General features: G+C 36.7%; 1 long non-coding RNA gene across 1 annotated transcript; it reads right to left on the bottom strand.

The window, feature by feature from the left end:
• Positions 1-12,449: 12,449 nt before the first annotated feature.
• Positions 12,450-13,550, bottom strand: LOC109084611. The gene is made up of 3 exons (XR_006156637.1): positions 13,126-13,550; positions 12,659-12,725; positions 12,450-12,532 (listed from the first exon to the last, which is right to left on the bottom strand). It is a non-coding gene; the product is annotated as an uncharacterized LOC109084611 (long non-coding RNA).
• Between the last annotated feature and the right edge of the window lie 3,268 nt (positions 13,551-16,818).

The raw sequence follows: 16,818 nt of genomic DNA, 5'->3' as shown, positions 1-16,818 counted from the left end.
ATACCTTAATTTAAAGCCCAATACCAGTATATTGATCGATTTAAAAATTTATTTTATGTCATTATTCAATCTATTTACAGTAAATTCCTGTTAAATATTGGTTATATCCTGTACAAAAAAATAAGATCTTGTGATATTAAGTTTAAGAAACATTTTTTTAACTGTTATTGCTTTATATAAACATTATTTGACGGTTATAACAAGCAACTCTCCAATATTTCTACATATTTTTAACATTTAAATATGAGTGTTTACTTTATATAAACATTATTTGACCGTAATAACAAGCAACTCTCCAATATTTCTACATATTTTAACCATTTAAATACGAGTGTTTACTTTATATAAACATTATTTGATGGTAATAACAAGCAACTCTCCAATATTTCTACATATTTTTACCATGTAAATACTGGGGTTTACTTTATAAAAACATTATTTGACGGTAATAACAATCAACTCTCCAATATTTCTACATATTTTTACCATTTAAATACTGGGGTTTACTTTATATAAACATTATTTGACATTAATTACAAGTAACTCTCCAATATTTCTAAATATTATTACCATTTAAATACGGTAGTTTATTTTATATAAACATTATTTGACAGTAATTTCAAGTAACTCTACAATATTTCTAAATACTATTACCATTTAAATATGGGGGTTTACTTTATATAAACATTATTTGACAGTAATAACAAGCAACTCTCCAATATTTCTAAATACCATTACCATTTAAATACGGTAGTTTACTTAATATAAACATTATTTGACAGTAATTACAAGTAACTCTCCAATATTTCTACATATTTGTACCATTTAAATATGGGGGTTTACTTTATATAAACATTATCTGACAGTAATAACAAGCAACTCTACAATATTTCTACACACTTTAACCATTTACGTACAGGGGATTACCTTATACAAACATTATTTGTAGTAATTACAAGCAACCCTCCAATATTTCTACACATTTGTACCTTTAATGTATGGGGCTTTACCTTATAAAAACATTTTTATTATGGTACTTATAAGCAACTTCCCAATATATCTATATATCTACATACGTTAACAAATAATATATGTGGGTTTACCTTATATAACCAACACCTGACAGTAATTATAAACACATCTCCAATAACTTTACATGCTTTTACCATTAATGTACAAGGGTTTACTTTATATAAACAATATATTATAGTGATTAAAGGCAACTATCCAATAAATCTATATACTTTTACCATCAATGTATGAGGTAAACTTTATATAAACATTGCTTTATACTAATTAAAATCAACTTTCCAATATATAAACATGACATTTACTCAATGTATGGGTTCACTTTATATAAACATTAATAGACAGTGATTACAAGCAATTCTCCAATATATGTAAAAATACACGTTTATTTTATGTAAACAATATTTGATAGCAATTACAAGCAACTGTCCAATATATGTACATACTTTTTCCATTACGGCATGGGGTTTACTTTATATAACCACTGTTTGACAGTAATAATAAGCAACTCTGATTTATAGACACCTTCGTTATAAGTGCATGAGACTAACCTTATATGAACATAATTTGACGGTAATAACAAGCAACTCCAATATATCTACAGACTTTTCTTATTAGTGCATGGGATTCACTTAATATAAACATTATTTGACAGCAATTACAAGCAACATTCCAGTTTATGTCCACACATTCCATATTAGTATATGGTGTTTTGAATGTACAAAAACTGGAAGGTCTATGTTAAGTGCATTTGCATCAACAACTTTTTCACTAAATACATACAAACATTTTTCTGACATTTTACAGCAATGTCCCATCCATTCACTGCAGATCCCCATTTGAGATGTATATTTCCCCTCGAAAGAAAAATGTTAAGTCATGTGAGTGATTCCTTTCAGAGTGAACACGGTGAATCTGACTGCAGTAGATGTGAAAGATATGAATAAAAGTGATGTTAATTCAGCCAGCACACATACCTGTATTTACTTCCTATTTTCGGTCGAAGTCCACAGTAGTCAATTGACTACTGTGGACTTCGACAGAAAGTAAATACAGGTATGTGCGCTGGCTGAATTAACATCACTTCAAGGATGTTAAGAGGCTAAAAGCAGGTTTAAAACTTGCCCCATTTAAGTCAACAGGGTGCAAATTTTAAAAAGAGGATAACACAGTGTAGGCAACACTGCTTTTTGTCGTTCTCTGACAGCACTCCAAATTTACCAAAAAATGAGCTCAATGTTAAAATGGACTGGAGTTCTCCTTTTACAAGCGGCTCCAGATTTTACCCCTGATAACATCACAGTTTGAGTCTTCTCTAGTTTGTGGCTTTGGGAGAGAGTAGCTCATGTTCACAACAGAATAAGGATAAATGCCAAAAAGTTTATGGGGATAGATTTCGGTCACAATTCTGCACGCGCAAGATCACATTTTGAGCATGCAAAAGGAAGTTTCGCATGCGTGTGAACTGAGTTTTGCGGATAAATATTTGTCTCTCAGATAATAAAATATTTCGAGCGAACAAAAATCTATTTTGCATTTAAAATAAGTATTTGGATGTGCGCAGATGTTCTCTTTCTCATGTGCAAAGTTTCACTTTCTTGCTCCTCTCATACCAGCCCTGAGTGCTCTCTAAGCGCAGACGGCTCGCTTGCTCAACACAACCCAGCGTTACAGTATGCCATAATTCCAGCCAATCAGAGATGAGGCTGCTAAATTCTGACTGGCTGGCTTGACAATCAATCACAAGACTCCCTGCATCACCGACCGTGGAAGAGGAAAAATACATGGTTGAAGATGTTTATGTTTAATTTGTTTAAAGGGTTAGTTCACCCAAAAATGAAAATTCTGTCAGTAATTACTCACCCTCATGTTGTTCCAACCCCGTAAAACCTTCGTTCATCTTCGGAACACAAATTAAGATATTTTTGATTAAATCTGAGAGCTGGATCACTCCTCCATAGACTTCTATAGACGTTATAACTTGCTGGCCCAGAAAATGTATTAAAGCCATCGTTAATATAGTCCAAGTGACTACAGTGGCTCAATCTTAAGTTTATAAAGCAACGAGAATACTTTTTGTGCACAATTTTTTTTTTTTTTAAAAATAGCGACTTTATTCCACTATTCATTTCCTTCTATCTGGGCCTCGAGTCTTTTCATGTAGTGTGATAGCGCAGCGCGTCTGTGTTGTACGTCACACGCATCACACACATGACCAGCATCGGCCAATAGTGAGCCTACGTGTGACCAGCGTGTGACGTACAACACAGACGCGCTGCGCTATCACACTACATGAAAAGACTCTAGGCCCAGAGAGAAGGAAATGAATAGTGGAATAAAGTCGTTATTTTTTGGGGAGGTTTGTGCACAAAAAGTATTCTCGTCGCTTTATAAACTTAAGATTGAGCCACTGTAGTCACTTGGACTATATTAACGATGGCTTTAATACATTTTCTGGGCCAGCAAGTTATAACGTCTATAGAAGTCTATGGTGGAGTGATCCAGCTCTCAGATTTAATCAAAAATATCTAAATTTGTGTTCCGAAGATGAGAGAAGGTCTTACATGGTTGGAACAACATGAGGGTGAGTAATTACTGAAAGAATTTTCATTTTTGGGTGAACTAACCCTTTAATGGCTTGAACACTTCAATTTAAGTTCAAATGTCTAATCAAATCGTACTATTACTGTACATAATGGCATGTCCCAGTGTTTCCTACACCTCAAGCGGTAGTTCTAATGGTGCGTTCACACCAGACGTGAATAGAGCGTCTGGCGCGAGTGATTTCAATGTTAAGTCGGGCGAAATACGCGAGTTGAAAAAACTGAACTTTGGCTAAATTTCACGCCGCGTTAAACAATCAGGAGCTTACTCTAGTAGTGACGTGATTACGACGTAGCAAGCGGAGGGAAAATCCGAAACAACAATGGAGGACAAACTTATCATCGCTGTATGTGCATACCCGGAGCTGTATGATACTTCTTCATACTTTTACAGAAACAGGAATAAAAAGGATCTTGCTTGTATATATAACATTAGATTAATTGAATAAAGACCAAAGATTAGACTTACCCCAAACAAGTTATATTTTATCTTGAACCACTAAAGAGACATCAGAGCAAGCGGCACATGTCAGAATGTCTAGCCGAGGGGAAACAGCTCTAAGCGGATACATGATCACTGAGCTCCCGCTGATCGTGTGGAGCTCGTCTCCGAAATCGGCGAAACACATTTTTAAATAGACGCTGTCTTTATAAATAAACCACATATTTGAGTTTAAAACAACTACATTCTCGCCTGAAATACTTTTAAAACTACATTTCATGACACGATAACAGTAATATTTTGAAAATTATCCAAATAAAAATGGTGGTTGAAAATGCTGCGTGAACTCAACCGGCAGAAGCCCCCCCATGACGTGAATTCGCATCTGTTGTGAAGTTCATTTCACGCGCGAATGAAGTGTCTAAACTTAAAATGTTCAAGCGTCCAACTACGCGCGAATAGCACGATATAGGGCCGTTACATAGTCAACGCGAGCAAGCAATGCGAGCGACTCGCTCCGTTTCATAGTCTAAACACTGGACGCAAGTGTCACGGGCGATGCGCGTATGCAATACACCGCTCACGCTACGGGGTAGTAGAGTCGGGTGATATTAGTAGAGTCGGGTCACGTGATATTCAGATCACAATGACAACTGAAGAGGAGTGCATTCTATTGCTGATTTTACATCGTCGGCAACAAGGCAGCACAGAGATAGGCGGTGGTATGTTATACGTAAAAGCTCGCATAATTTTTCCTCTTCACCAGCCATTGTATTCAAACCTTCTTCTTCTGTAAACATAATATACTTGAATTAATGTACAGTTCTTGCAATGTCACCCCCACCGACAACGCATAGTATTGCGTGCATCGGCGCGTCGCATATCAAAAACTAGGACGACACATTTGGCTACGCACCGACGCATAATGGCAGCTGAAGCGTAACGATCTGTAGCCTTGGGGACGCGTATGCGTACAGATGCGTTGACTATGAAACGGCCCTTATTCGCACAAGTCGCGTCTGGTGTGAATGCACAGTAACTCCTTTCTGAACTGCAAGTTATGAAATTAACATTAAAGAAATATGAATGTGACCGAGCTGGGGTCTCAAATGTTACACATTTTCAGAAATGAAGATGGACAGACTTTTCCCCTTTTAATGAGATAAGTGTGTAAAAACGGTACATCACTTGCATCAGAATAAAAAAAGCCATCAAAAATTGGCCTACGTAGAAATGCAATGTAATAACGTTAAAATAATAATCAATCTACTTCATATCCTTGGAATTATTTAAACAAAAACATTCACTGCAGAGACGTTCTGTAAAAACAACTATCGTACAAAAAATATATACTGTATTTTCTTATATACTATTTAGGATGGATAGTGTGCACATTGGGATGCAGGCTTGTTCCCCTCAATTTGATCTGACATCTGAAAAATACATCAGTGATGTGGATATTAATCATTTTAAAATATGAGCTTTATGTGGGTCTTTTCCAGGAGTATGACGTGTTGATGAAGTATTAGACATGTTTTTGATATTTATTTTAGTTAAATTAAATGTTATATTAATTAAAGGTGCTCTAAGTGATGTCACACGTTTTTTAGGCCAAAACATTTTTTGTCACATCCAGCAAACATCTCCTCACTATCCGCTAGCTGCCTGTCCCCTGAACACACTGTAAAAAAAAACGCGGTCTCTCTAGACACCACAGGCTCCACAAACAACAAGAAAAACAAACTGGGCTCACCCGCACCACGAAACATAACAAACTGTTCCAGCCAATAAGCGACAAGAAAGATTTGGGGGTGGGGTTTGGGGGATTAGTGCGCGGATGAGGAGGAGGGAGGGTCTAGCTAGCCTCCGTTTTGTTTGACAACAATTCTAATGTCAACAAGAAGTTACGACTCCCGGCATCGCTTAGAGCACCTTTAAGTATCTGTCTTTACATTCTGAGTAATGCTGAAAGGTTTTAACTTAAATCAAGAGACAGCTGTATGTGGGTCGCAGGTGTGTGTGTCGCACTGAACATTACGTCGCGGCAGTTGTGTGTGGCCTTGCTATGACGACCATCTGCATTGAGGGGTACTATCTCTGGGTATGATCTGCAATGGAAAATGGAGCACAGCCAAAGCTGGTACTGGTAATGGAAAAACGCCATAAAAGTCACCCAGTAAATCATTGTTTAAAGTACTGTTCATGCTCAACATCTAGAAAATGCACATAGGCTTAAAACATGGTCAAGTCCTTCAGTCAAAAACAATAGAAGCTAAGTTCTTTCCAGTAACAAACAAACAAGTTCATATATAATCAGTATTAATATACAGATGTGAATGTTCATTTGGCAGATTGATAATCACCCACGTCCTTTCAGAATTCCAACGATGGCTATGATCCTCTGTAGTGGCTCTCACCAGGCCTTGACCTGAAAAATAGATCAGATGTATCATGCTTGTAAAAATTCCTACACATCAACGGTGGCCACATTGTATTGTTTTCAATTTACACACAATGGCAACTTTGCCTCCTACCCTCACAGCATCGCCAGAGCAGAGCCATTAGGTTGCCGCTTAACAATAATTGCAGTTTGGAGCTTGAATGAAGATTGAGCATGAACAAACTTTGCCTCTATTAATGCTTCTAATGCAGGAACATTAAGGGGTTAAAATGTATTAAAAGGGTTCAAGGTGCTCTGTAAATGTGATCAACAAAATCTTAAAACCACTTGTAAAACGGACTGCTATCAAGTGTGATTTTGGCACAAACCTTTGGCAAAAGACTGAGTTTAATTATTCTGACTCGCAGTACAATTATTGAATTTAGAGATGGATCATGATTTTCGAATTTTCATTCATTGTCAAATGGAATAGTTTGTTATTTTTGCCGAGTTTATAAAGTAGGGCTGTGCAATTAATCTAAATCTTAATAAAATCACGATTTGAGCGTGCGCAATTTCTAAATCGCTTTAGAGCACGATTTTCCGCGGTCCCGACCTCCTGCAGTATGCTATCCGATCCATTCAGAATGCAGCGCACCTAAGTGGAGTGCGAGAACAGAACAGACTGGGCATAAGCCTAACGCCAGGTTCACACACTCTGTCTGTGATGCGTATTTTTTCCGAGCCCATGTTAATGGATCAGAACGTTCACACTGCACGCGGTAAAAGATGCGAAGATGTGAACGGAAAAGGTTAGATATGGAAAGGTGCGAAAATAATTAATATCTAGCATATGAGCATAGAGAGAGTTGTGAGTGCACAGGATACAGTTTGAGCGAGAGGAGAAACGTTTTAAGTGCGCGCACTCTCTCCGGGCGAAAGCAGCGTGTATCGGAGCACTCGCGTCTGGTTTTGTGACAGAGCAAAAGAAATCTGCGTGCGAGCTGAGAGATTCGCGCTCGAGCATTATTTTAATGTGCTTTCGCGTTACAATAATGCGCTCTCGCTGCTGCTTCTGCACCGCATACACATACTGTATACGCACTGCAAACGTGTACGAGTACGTGTGAACCTGTATAATGTATAACAAATCTATTTCAACACCTGAAGCACCGCTACAAAAGACACAGGTTCTATTTTATTTTTTGCCATATGTCTAGACATTTTGTTTGACATCTTTACTTAGTGATTATTTTGACTTATTTTGTCTGTTCTAGAGACATGTTACAACTTTTTGATAAATCTCTCATTGGTTTTCTTTTGGAAATATGTTTCAAATTTATACTGAATGCATTTATGACTGTAAAGCATGTCTGTGTGTGTCAAAATCGTGATTAAAATCAAAATCGCAAAATTGATCAAAAAATCGTGATAGGTTTTTTTTGTCCATATCGCACAGCTCTATTATAAAGTAAAATAAAAAGTAGAAAAGGTAAATAATCTTCACATGTATTAAACTGGAACCAACAAATGTTTTATATGAGGAATTACTATTATCAAAATAGTTAATCCCTCCAATAACAAAATAAAAGTCAAGTACTTTAGTTGAGTTTTATCATTTTTTTGAGAGAGATGCAAATGGTTTTGTCATTATGCTAAGCTATGCTAAAAGTTGGACTCCCAGACCCGGAGATTGGCTGGATGGATTCCAAAATGATAATACTCAACTGTTTAACTCTGGGGAGTTGTAAAATGAGCCTATTTCCAAGAAAAGTGGAGTATCCCTTTAAGTATTGATGTAAATTGACCTATGGCTAAGCCACGGCCCAAAATGCGATGAGCAAATCACAGTGCGCAGCTAACCCAATACAATACAACCCAAACATTCTCTGCTTCCATGTCCATTGAAATGCATTGCAGTTAGTCAGTTTTCACTCGTTTTTATGTTTTTTTTTTCTTGTCATTTTAAGTTAAAATGGTCAAACGGTGTGCATGGGGGTACATGCAACTCCGACACTAGGTATGCCGAGAGGCTGGGCGACGGTGTGAATTTTTTACCCTTTCCCAAGCCACATAACCGAGATAAGTCTGCTCTGGATAAAGTTATGCGGTAACTTAGACCACAGCACCAACTAAATGTTTCATCATCCCATGAAAACTGAAAATGTATATTATCAGACTTATTACATAACAGCAATAAACCAGCTGGATTTCCATACAATCCTCACCTTGTGTTCATTGAGACCCATGTCCTCTGTGGGTTTCAGCTCCTCTGCAATCATCAGTCTCGCCTGCGAACTCCTTTGCCGCTTTGCTCTTAGCTTCCAGGGTACCAGCCTAACATGTTCTCAGCCATCTGGGTTACCAGCAAAGGAGAGTTTAACTTCACCCGGGCTATTCAGACTGTAGAGCAGGTTCAGAGGCTGGCTGTGGGAGAGCTGTCTGGTCTGTTGGTTCAGCCTTCACCAACTGGTCCTTGGCCTCTTGATCCTTGTCAAACTGAACACAGAATATGAACCATAACATGGGTGAGAAAGATGTAGTAAACCCCTTATAACGTCATATGGACAAATGTACAAACATTAAAATGCAACACATAATGTTAACTTACCTGTCCAAGTGGGTTTCTCTTCCAGAAAATGGCCCTAACGTTACTGTTCAGCTTGCTATTGAACAAAGCATTTGATTTGTTAGATAATGAATGTCTTTGCTTGAGCATTCTGTAGTATCTAAATATGAAATTCAGCGTAGTGCTGGGCGGTAAACCGGTTCATACCGAAAACCGGTGTATATTTTCGCTATGATATTAATGTTTAATATACCGCGATACCAATGTATTTAATTACACACCGTTCGGAATTAATGTTACGCTGCGTCACACAACACTGTTTCAGACAGACCCTTTACCCGTCATTTACACTGCACACGCCAGCGGCGCATTACGGCAGCGACACGGCTACCGGAGCTGGGGTGCGTTTCCCGTACAACTATATAGCTCGCTGCTTAACTACCATAGTATGATGCATCTTTTGAGAAATCAACTAGCTAGTCACGACTATTTCCCGAAACCGTATGTCGCAAAGTATCAACCACTTTGGTTTTTGACGTCTCGCACGTTGTGGATTAATAACTTATTTTAATTAATCTTTCTGAGATCGAATTAACACTAGATTTTGTTATAAGTTACAGACATGGCATCTGAAGACCACTTCAAATTTTTATCAGTTATTTTGCTTATTACCAGACTCAATATTTGTCTTGTTCTTACATAGTAGAGCACTTTCGCACATGCGCAGTCTTCAAAAACGGTGCTTTAAATCTCTTGACAAACTAAAAGACGTAAATTACATTTGTATGTATCCTAAATAAATAACACGGGTTGTACTGAATGTCAGCTTGCTTATTTTGCTAAAGATAAGGATTTATTCAGTCTACATCTCATGTAAACTAGAAACTATGCTTGTAACCACAGCTCGAGAGCTGTCGTTCCAACCACACAAGTTTGCGATGCTGTTTGCGAACGTTCGTTGGAACGATGGTTTCGGGAAACACCAAATCGTTGAACTATGCTGATAACGACGGAACTTGCGACCATAGTTGGCTAACGATGCTTTCGGGAAACGCACCCCAGATCGGCGCCCATTCAAGTCAATGCTTGTGTTTAAAACTGGCCGCGATGTGGCGCGTTTCAGAAGCATCGCAGAAACGGCTCTCCGCGCCGCTTCGCTAAAGAACTTGTGCCAAAAAGAGGAGCCAGGTCTGTTGTTTGGAGGTTTTTTGGTTTCCAAAAATGTGTGGCGCAGGTCTGTTAACTTAAGCAATACTTTTAATAAAGTAGTCTAATATTTTTCTGACTAACAAATTACTGTCACAGTAAAGGGTAGATTTAAATAAAAACGAAATTTCAATAAAAAACTAAATTTCAATAAAGAAAAATAAAATTACAATAAAGAAAAAACGAAACTGAAGCTACCTTCAATAACAGCATCACACATTTCAATTAACGAACAATTTAAATAAAATGAAATGAATTCCCTTATATAGAATAAAACAGACTGTAATAGGCTAAACAGAACGACGTAATTTAAAATTATTAATGCAAAATTAATTTTAGGCTGGCTAGCATAATTAGCACAGCTTCAATAAACAGACCTTTACAAAGTCAAACAAATTAAAGTCTCAAAATCTCCTATATTTCGCAGTAGATTACTAGTAACGGGTAAAAGATTTATATATTTTGTTTCTATTATTCTATTTTCCACAATGTCAAAGCAACGCAGCTTTACCCAAAATACAAGCTATGGCATGCACTTCTGTCCATACAAGCTCCGCTGTTCTGCACTCTAGTCAGAGATTACTCCAGGAACACTTTAGTAGGCCAAGAAGAAGCAAATATATGTATTAAGTATAACGAGGTTAGGTTCCTTCAACTGTCCATCCTATTAAAAATGGCCAAAATAGTATTGTATTTTGCCAGATTTAATAGTGTAAACATATTCAAGTGCGAATGAGAACCGTTTCGAGGGGGATGGCAGGTGTGCAAAGAAAAAAAAACGAATATTCGAATGTCAAATTTTAAAATCGAATAACAACCCACTGAACGAATATTTGAATATTCTAGTCCAGCCCTATCTACAATATTCACTAATGACAGTACAGTAGACCATCCTAAGTCAATTTACTGCAGTAATTCCTCTCTCAACCAGTAGAAAATACATTGAACACCTGACTACGCATGAAAAAAAAATGAAAAAAAGTCATAAACCGGAAAACCGGCATAATTGTGAAAAAAACCTTGATATAATAATAATAAACTTTATTTTCTATAGCACCTTTAAAAGTTACATCTCAAAGCGCTTTACCAAGGCATACAGAAAGAGAGAAACAAAAATACATTGAGATTGACAATCAGAAAAACATATTACATATATGCTAACCGGAAAAAATATGTTTTAAGAGAACATTTAAAAATACAAAGGGATTCAGCTTGTCTAATATAAATTTTTGGTCAAACCGCCCAGCACTAATTCAGCAACTTTCTTGTCAAAACACTCACCCAGAAGTTGTTGAAGTTAACTAGTCCAATCTGTCAAAACCTATGGATAAGGAGGACATGAAATTTCATGTTAAATCGTTATTTTCACTCACGATGAGTCTGGTTCACTATAAAGGAAAACAAACTTAGTCAGCTGAGAAAGTTAAAATCCAGGCATGTGTATAACTAGGAGGTAAAGTTACGTTACACGCAGGTTACAGGTAAAGTATTTACGTTACCAGTAATTTAACGTTACTTTAACGGTAGGAGCAACATACCGTTATAACGTTTCCTAGATTAATAGTATTCGTATCAAGCTAACGTTAATGTTAACTGACTGAATGTGCTACTGCTAACGTTAAGTTAAAAACGAGCTGCCACTGAGACAAGTCTTTGTCAGGTCCTAACTTAACATTACGTTAACTAAGTTAAACCATAGACTGTATAAAACAAGGTCCCAACCTGCAACAGCCTTTTATTTAACGTTAACTTAACTGTTAGGTGTTTGCAAGAGGCAAAAGATGTAACGTTAAGGTTAATACATAACGTAACGTTACAAACGGCGAGTTTTAACATTAGCCCTGCTGACTCGACAATGTTAATGTTAACTTACATATTAAAATTGTAAAATGTATAAAAAAAGCTGCCGCGCTTAACAAGCACATTTGACATTGTGAGGAAACATATACTGTAAATATATATATTATTTATATGAAATTGATTTAAATTGTAAAAACTTTGCCATTATAACATTCACATAACATGAACTGAGTAATGTCATCTTTGAGACTGTTAGTTATTACATGATTAAAAATGTAAACATACACTTAAAGCCTGGCAATCCTATCAGAAATGTGTATCATAGCAAGGGAAGCACACAAAAAAAGCCAATAGGTACCAAAATCAAATAACCCTAACCCCATCAAATAATTTTACCTGCAGCCGCATTTATCCTGTTATCTGAGGGTCTTTCCCTTAATGGTGTCCAGTGATTAAAGAAAGAACTGATGAAGGTGACATGAATCTCCCCTTTCAGTGCGCCACTTCAGCAGAAGAAAGACAAAAGGACAGAAAGTTACTCAGACTTTCTATCAGTAACAGTATGAAAATCATACTTAATACTATCCTAGTGTAGGTTTTCGAACAGTACGTGGGTAAAATTGACTTACGTTGGTGAATCATGGGTCTTTCTGTTGGGTGTTCTCCCCCGATAAAAATCTTATTCCAATGCTTGATCTAAAAAAAAAAAAGAGTAAACAAATATCTTTTCAATATCGTTATCAGTGTTTGAAGAGGTTATGTAAACATACTTCTAAAGAATAAATGACGGTTTTATCACTTTACTCATTCCCACGCTTTTTTTACATCTCATGCGTTTGAGTTTTAAACTAACGTTAGCTGACAACATAAACACATAACGTTAACTTACCAACAACAAAACACAGCAATGTCAGATGGTACTAACACATGAAATACATGCTAATATCGCTACGCTAATAGTGAAGCAGTACAAAAACACACACAGAGATAACTTATTTATCTTACGAGGCTGCAGTAACGTTAAGATGACAGTTAAGTTACCCGTGTCCCTAAACGTTAAAGTTAGACTGTTAAGGACTGAAAAATTTTTTCTTACCTGATATCGCCAGTATTTACAGACCACGTACAACCCCTTCCTCTGTTCACATTCCAGCTTTTGTTCTTCACTGACATATCAACTAAAATTCGCTCAAAATGTAAGAATTCAACAGGCAGATATAAAATAATCCAGGTCTGACCGAGTAATCAACGCAAAGCAGCTGCTCCGACCGAGAGTAACGGACATATTTTCAAATTTAAAATAGGCGCGCAGAGCCACGCACATTCTCATTGGACGGTTTCCTGGAAAACAGACAGATTAACCAATCATGCTCAAAGTAAAACGGCGAAACAACCAATAACAATAGCAATAGTTTGCGCGAGTTAACGTAGCTGTGTATTAAGTTTTATTTGCAGTCTGTATTATTATTTAATTAATTGGTCAAATGACATGACAGTGTATGAATAAAAATTTAATAATGCAATGTAAACTGTTAGGCAAGCAGACAAAATTGTAAATTCACACAAAATCACATAAGGCAAAAGGTTTCTGCTGCACTGCTCTCTAGGGTGAAACTATTATTGTTAATAATGATGATAATTATATTTTAACATATACATTGAAGAGCTGTTATGATCCAAAACTCATTAAATGCTAATTAATTATCATAATAATATGTTAAAAGGCAGAAACACTTCTAAATCAACGTTGATTTTTTTACAAGATCTGTATGTTGAAACAACGTAATGTTTTCATTCAACGTTGATTTAGAAGTGTTTTTGTTAACCTTTTTCAACCATGTAGCATTAAACGTTATTTCAACGTTGAAACAACAACTGACATTATTTCAATCATATTTCAACGTTGAAGGTAGGTCATGTGCCGGCTGGGTAAATATATTAAATTACCTTTAGTGATATCTAAAGCACAGAGACTAGAAAAACAATTACGATGTTTGTTTACACGGTTGTGTAATGTTTCAACCATTTTAATGTCTACAATTCCTTCACCCCTAGTTTACCAAAGCTCAAGTTTATGCTACAAGAGCCTTGTTTGAACTGTTGAGCCCCAGAATAAATTCCTAGTCTTTCACACATTGCTCACCTATTGTAAATTAAAAAATATATAGCACCCCATTTTAAAGCTTTATTCATAGTGTGGCTGTTTGTTCCCATCAACCGAGGCCTAATGATTTCACTTCAGTGAGGGCCTTGAATTTTGTTGAATATAGATTGATTTTGTGTCTTAATGCTTCAACGTTTTTAAAGTGGACATGTGTCAATATAGTCTATGGTCAATATATACGATAACAGAAAAAACACTGTCAGGGCAGCATTTCAAACAGACAAAAAGGACAATGTCCTTAAAAGCCAAGCCAAAAGAGGACATATCAGCACACAAGATTCAAGAGTCCTTTCACACCAACAGGCAGACAGGCATTAGGAAGTTAGTGTCCAGCATTCTTGAGCCTGGTTGTCTTGCGGAAAAACTGTCCCAAAGCATGATGATCAGAGATTTGAGGCTGCAGCACCACTTGCCAAACAGCAGCAGCTGAAACAGTCCACGGGTGGGGGCTGAAAATGTTGCCACTCAATTTTTTCTCTGCCACTTATGAAATTTTTACAGAACACTTCAGAATTGTAAACATTGAGTCAGTGCCTGACAGTAGAAACACTGGATATATGATGCATAAACAATCACTGACTATTGTTGATTTAAGAATTTTATATTAGACTTAAGCTGTGCAATAACTGTATATTTAGTTACACTGTGCAACAATACCTCCTGCTGTATTCATCCATCTTTCAAGGCAATATTTTAGATCTGTGTCTGTAGTATAACACACAGTAATTATTATGTTCAATTTTTATTTACAGCATATCTGCATGAAAGGTAGCCTACATAGCTCTTTTTTTATTTTTATTTTATGTATATATATTTTTTATCTATCACTCTTGTATCTGCACTTGTTGAATCCTAAGCTGATGTGGCCAGCAAAGTTTATCTTTGCTTGTGAAAAATAATATTTCTTAATTGTATATTTCTGCATTGGTGGCAGGGGACTTGGAAGTTTTAAATTTACCCTGAATTTGATAGGTGTGAAGTGCTAATTTCATTCCTGTCTGCATGCGATGTAACTGACATCAGAAGCCATAGTTGATAAGACACTACAGACACCAGCAAAGTAGGTACTGGGAAAAGAGCCCCAGGCCAGCATCTGTAATACACTTTGGGGCTCATGGGCCCATGGACTCCGTGAAAGTGGGATGAAGATCGCAAGATGGCCATTAATGACTGAAGTCAAAGACTTCTAACATGTCAGGGTACTGCAAGCTTGTTTTACTCCATTCAGGCTGTCTGGCTCTCTGGCTGTCTCTGTTCTAAATGCCTGTGAACTAGTATTGTCATTCTGTATTTAGGCTATGTTAGGGGAGTGGGCCTATGCATGATGTGAACTGGCTGCATTGTACTTTTGCCAAATCATTCCTCTGACCAAAACATGATGATCATATAGTGGGATGTTGTATAATCATAAACATTCACTGATGAGTTTATCACAGACTTGGGCATGTGCACCATGCACTTTTGGACTAAAACAGATACATCAAATCAATGTTTTCTTTGCACCATATATATATATATATATGTATATATAAAGTCTTTGGGCAAAAAAAAAAAATCTAATCATTTATTGACAGGTAGAGTAAATTAAAATGCACTTGACATCATTGATGGTGATTATTGCTGTAATGATCAGCTAGAGTTCATAATGGATCCAAATATATCTTTAACACTTAGGAAACTGTGCTAAAGGGAGTTTCTTATTTTGAAAATAACTCAATGATTGCAATTAAAAACACCCAGTTCAACCAATACATGTGCTCATTTCGTCCAGTTCAATCGAAGTTATCATGTGCTAATTTGTTGATGTGTTGTTGTTTTTTTCAACTTTTATCAGTAGTGATCTGCGTGCTTCTTTTTTTTTTTTATTGCCGCGGTCGAAAACGGAAGTGTCCGCAGCCAGCCACCGCGCGCCATTTCAGCAGCGTGGAGCAAAGCGCCACATCGTTTCCCGTGTCTCGTTAAAAGTGGTGAGAATATGATATTAACAAATATTAGCGTATGACAAATTGTGTGCAGCCTACCAAGAGCTATTTAAAATGTCAGTAATGAAACACCGTGTCTAAAATTAGCTAGCTACATCGTTTGCTCCTCAAGCTAACTTTTGCTAGTTAATTGAGGTAACGTTTTAGTTAACAGCCAACGTAGGTCAGAATCAGCTTTATTTGCCAGGTATGTGTAACGTTAAACATAGGAGGAATTTGACTCTGTACTGTACATTGTGCTTATTCATAACGTTACAGCAGGCCCGGACTGGCCATCGGGAGCACCGGGAGAATTCGTTAATTTGTTAATTTGGCCTGCTGCCAGCCAACGTTTTTTTTTTTTTTTTTATTATTATTATTTTTTTATATACTACTACCTTTACCAGTGATCATTTTCGATCATAAAAAAACGATTATAAAATAAAATCATGAATCTGTTAGTGTTGACTGGCAAGGCTACAATTCAACTTTACGCCTCATCTAAACGGTTAAATAGAAAATGCGAGCATCATCCGATGATGGAGAGAAAACAGCCAGGTGGAGCAGAGAGGGAAAGGACAACGAAAAATAAAGCATTTAGAGAACAAGTATCAAAATGTTGCAAAATGAATGTCCTGTTCAGGGCTTCAAGTGCAGGTCAGTT

Source organism: Cyprinus carpio, chromosome B15 (genome assembly GCF_018340385.1).
Source record: "Cyprinus carpio isolate SPL01 chromosome B15, ASM1834038v1, whole genome shotgun sequence".
NCBI lineage: Eukaryota > Metazoa > Chordata > Actinopteri > Cypriniformes > Cyprinidae > Cyprinus > Cyprinus carpio.
Note: the sequence above shows the minus strand (reverse complement) of the source record. Positions and strands in the feature narration are given on the sequence as shown.